We start from the raw sequence: 4,967 nt of genomic DNA on the forward strand, positions 1-4,967 counted from the left end.
AGCGAGTCCTTCCCTCCGCCTGCGCCCTCTAGCCTGGGAGGTGAGCCAGGCTCCATCCCACAGGGGAGACTTGTATTAGCCCCACAAAGAGGAACATGTGATAAATGCAGTGGAGGGTCCACCAAGAGGGAGCATTTTTAGAACCACTGCACATTGGGGACTGGGGGGAAATTGAGAGATTCTCTAATACTCTAGGAAAATAGATTTACAGTTTCTAGTGACTTGTCCAAGAGAGTGCAGCTATTGATTAGAAAACTAAAGAAAGCAAGTGATTTTGGAGAGGGGGGTCAGTGACCTGCCCTTGAAGGCAAGCTGAGCTTGGACACGTGTTGCCGTGGAGACGCGCCTCACAGCCAGAAGAGGAAGGTCGCAAGGCATAGAATCAAAAAGAACAAGGAGCATATGGACAAGACTTTTAGTGACGATACAGAACATGGAGAACAGCAGTGAGAGATACAGTTGGAACTGTTTCCTTTTTAAGGAAAGTAATGAATTGAGTGAACTTTCCATGACCAGCTTCTACAGGGAGGATGATTGTTTTCTTATGTGACACAGATCACTTTCTACTCAAAAGTTCTTATTATTAAATAACATGTGGTACCCCTCAATTCTTATTAATACTTTTGGAAATTCAGGGTTATAAATACAACCTAAGACAAAAAAAATCTTACAAAAATTTGACTGTAATGAAGGTACATTTCTAGTTATTTTAAAATTCATTTCAGAATTTTATTAGTAAAAGTACAGACTCTGTCCTAATTATAAATTATAACATAATACTTTCAGCTGAATAACAAAGGAGTAAAATGTTTTTTGAAAAACATTTCAAAATAAAAAAAAATAACATGTATAGGGGTATCTGTACATATGAGGAATTTGTCTTTTTACTTGAATAAACCAAGTTGCAACACATTATGTAATACTTGCATAAATATGTCATGTAAAAACCTAAATATATCTCTATTTGCATTTATATGACCATAAATGTATCTTTAAAAGGACTGAAAAGATTCACATCAAAGCGGTTACTTCTGAGGAAGACAATGGGATTGGATGGGCCGCCTACAAAATCTGATTCAAAACGTCTCAACATGGAGAACATCTTCAGGTGTTAACTGTGTATTTAAAAATATGTTTCAAAAAGATGCAAAAACAAATATAGTCAGTAACAGACTAAATATTTTAGTGCCTTGAAGCCTAGAAATGGAAAATTAGAAGTGACTATTCTAGAAATCTGTTATAAATGGATTAGTAAGTGGAATTGTAAATATATTTATGTATATCTCTTCACATAGTGGAGAGTAAGCTTATAGGTCTCATTTTTCCTGGTGGTAGCACAGGCTAAAAATACAAATGAGTGAACAAAGAATTTAGATAAATGCATAGATGGAAGACCCTTACTGCCTTATAAAGGAAAGTCATTGAGATCTGGGCTATATTCCTAAATCATAGAAGATTATATTTTCAGGGCTGAAACACTGAGTCACGTGATAACTGAGTATTTCCAGGACAGGTTTATACATGTTCTTCAGGTGTGACCTTCTCAGGCTTTTCCTTGAGCACCTGGTGTTCTGTCTCTTGTGCCCTGAAAGAGTAGGAGGTGAGTTTCACCCTCTGGGAGTTCTGAGCTTGGCACTCTTGCCATCCCTTCTGTCTCTGATGCTCAGATCACCTGGGAGGGAACCTGCCCTTCCTGGGATTGTAGTATGTTTGGTCCTCAGTGTCCCCATAGGTCTTCAGTGTCTTTAAAGGTATGATTTTTGGTAATTTATTTGGCTTCTTCTGGTTGTTGCAAGAGATGCCTTGCCATGACCTACCACATCTTCCATGGAAGGGAAATCCTGCAGGCTGTGCTTAAAACCTCATCTTGATGTTGCATGTAATTACCGACAGCGTATCTGCCAGGAAGTATTTCACACATAATTTTTCTTTGCCGGCAACTGGGAGCACATGGCCTGTGGGTTGGATTTCCTCAGAAAGAGGGTGTTGTTTGTGCCCTTCCTTCCGGGCTGGGAGTGTACTCTCTGCGGGGCTGCCTTCTCGCTGTCTGCCACAGGCCCCAGCGCACCCGGGCTGTGTTGTGCCTGGCTGCAGCACAGCCTCTGTCCACTGCCTGGATCCTGGAGCCGCCCCAATCTGTTCTAGCCCTGAGAAAGGAGTGTCCATCCTGCCTCTGTTTCAGCATCTCTGTGGGGGTGATCCCATCATCTTGGAATTCCTGGAATGTTGTCACCATGGTCCGTCTCCATAGAGACTTCTAGTTTATGTTTTGAAGATTATTCAGAGGGGCTCTAATAATGTATTTCTTTTTTATTCACCACTTCCCTTCCCTTAACCTATAAACTTGTGGTTTGAATTTAGTGCCAGGAAAAGTTGTTTCTTTAGAGTTGACGTGTTTTTTACTGTGCAATTATGGCATAATGGCAGCCACACAATTTATTATTCTCTATCTGTCTGTCTGTCTATCTATCTCTATCTATCTATCATCTATCATGTGTTAGACCTTAGTATGAGGGTATGCAGAACCTCAGTGGCAGCACTGATGTTATCTTGTAGTCAGAATGTTTACATCTTCTTTTTAGTCCTCGACTTAAAAATTTTTTACTTTCCTTAGTTATATCTTTCGTTGTAATCTATTTTAAATCCTTCTGGGAATAGGAGGGATATAAGTCATTTGACACATAAAAGTAATTTGTGTAAGAATTAAACATTACACTTCTTAATATAAATTTGGGTTTGCTCAACTAGCATGCAGAGCAACAACAATTGTGAATATTTTAGAATGCTAATAGAACATTTTCTTAAGGCTTATTTGATTATACTATTGAATTCTGCTCACACATATAAATACTTTATAATTCATGAGGCAGACTTTATTCTTATACCAAAACAAATAGAGCCAACATTTATCATCTGTTTATCTCTGAATGCATCATTCCCCTTATCGTTTAGAATAATCTTGGGAGATAGAAAATATCCTTAGGAAAATTGAGAGAAAATTGAACAGCGTGTCTTTGAGCTCAGGGTTCCACAGTTTGTTGCATTACATTTTAAATGGAGCCAAGATTATTCACTATTTATACCTTTGTTGTTAGACAAAGATTGCTTTCTATCATCATTTGTTCAGAAACAGAAGACATCTGGTAGTACATTGTGCTGAAATCATTTGGCTGGGAAAAAAAGGAAAAATGTATCCGTTTAACAGCCTGCCAGATGGTTGACAAAGAATGCCTTCACTAATTTGTGGGACAATTATTCTTAAGTACTGGGCTGTTCCTGAGAACAAAATGCTCAAATGAGCAGAATGCTTCAGACAAAAAATGTAGCCATCCTGTAATGATTCCGTAGGCGTTACCCACCTTTTCATTCCTCGATTAATTCGCTTTAGAGCACAGGTTTTCTGAGTGAAGAGAGAGTGGAGTACGTTGGATTTCAAATCCAATATCTTGATAATACTATATTGTTAACTAAATTTTAAGCATCAAATCCTTCCCAGTTTTCACACTTACCTGAAAGGGAATGTGATCTAAGATTGACACAAGCGCATGGTTATCCAGAGCAGACAAAGTCCCTTTTAGGATACTTGGAGCTTGATCATAGTCTCCATGTGCATCTTCGGCTGATGCTATCTTTTTATTCTCCCTGGATTAATTTAAAAGTGAGAATCATATTACGGATAAGAAGCCGCTCTTTTCCTTTGTCTTGGCAGGAGCTGGAAAGAAGTACTTTGTTGTTTTTTTTTGAAAGCCTTAATTCTAGATATTGTTTGCTGGGTTTCTACCCTCCTGGATGTTAGCTGCTCTGGAAGCTTTGCCGGAAAAACCCAGAGCTGTCCTGCCACCTTCTGCATGATGCAAGGCAGAGTCAGGGGCTTTGATGCCAGAGCCAGGGTCCCGTCTTCGTCCTGACAATATTGCTATATGCTCTGGGGAAATGACCTAGTCCCTCTAAATTTCAGTTTCATGTAGGGTTGTTTTTGAGGATTAAATGAGAAAGTATGTTAAATGTTGGTAAGTGGTAGCAAGAGTAATGATGATAATAATTATCTGCCACCATGATAAACACCCATCCTTCCCTGTTTACCTTCTCTATTAAAATGCATAAATATTTCTACTAGTAAACCTCTAAATATGGTTTCTCGCTCCTGTCTCTCTTCCATGAACACAGATTTAAGTGTCTATCCTGTCTTTGTCATTAAACACTGTCTGTGTCTGTCTCAGCTTAGGCTGCCGTAACCAAATACCATGGACTGGGTGGCTTTACAAACAGAAATCTGTGCTTGCTTCGGCAGCATGTATACTAAAATTGGAACGACACAGAGAAGATTAGCACGGCCCCTGCGCAAGGTTGACGTGCAAATTCGTGAAGCGTTCCATATTTTTGAACTGCTTTGTAATTAATCAAGATTAATTAATAATTAATATCAGCACTTCCGCTTTTACCCATGAAATAACATTGTGCCCCACAAACTGACATTTGGGGTTTCAACTGAGAATGTGAGCCTTTTTAAAGCAGGAAAGAAGAAGATGTTGATGTAAAAAAAGTACAAAATAAATTGAGCTCTTTTTTCTTTATAAATTTAAAAAAACAAAAAAGAAACCCCCCCCAAACTCAGAAATTTATTTTCTCATAGTTCTAGAGACTAGATGTCCAAGATCAGGGTGCCAGCATGATTGGTTTCTAGTGAAGGCTCCCTCCTTGGGTTGAGAAACTGCCACCTTCTTGCTGTGTCCTCACCAGAGCAAGCTTTCTAAGTGTCTCTCCTTATAAGGGCCATTATTCCCAGCATGAGGTTCCCACCCTCAGGACCTCTCCTAAACCTAATTACCTCCCAAAGGCCCATTCTCTAATAACTGTCATGTTAGGTTGGGCCTCAGCAGGGCCATCCTCCCTTTACCTTGTAAGTTCTCAGTGCCCAGTGCAGTGCTGCCCAGGGGACAGGAAGTCACATTGTACTGTTGCCTAAT

General features: G+C 39.5%; 1 non-coding gene across 1 annotated transcript; it reads left to right on the top strand.

The window, feature by feature from the left end:
• The first annotated feature begins 4,275 nt into the window (after positions 1-4,275).
• Positions 4,276-4,382, top strand: LOC113628684 (U6 spliceosomal RNA). Its single transcript, XR_003436178.1, has one exon. It is a non-coding gene; the product is annotated as a U6 spliceosomal RNA (small nuclear RNA).
• The last annotated feature ends 585 nt before the right edge of the window (positions 4,383-4,967 follow it).

Source organism: Aethalodelphis obliquidens, unplaced genomic scaffold (genome assembly GCF_003676395.1).
Source record: "Aethalodelphis obliquidens isolate GAN/ISIS:26980383/991018 unplaced genomic scaffold, ASM367639v1 scaffold24, whole genome shotgun sequence".
Lineage (NCBI taxonomy): Eukaryota > Metazoa > Chordata > Mammalia > Artiodactyla > Delphinidae > Aethalodelphis > Aethalodelphis obliquidens.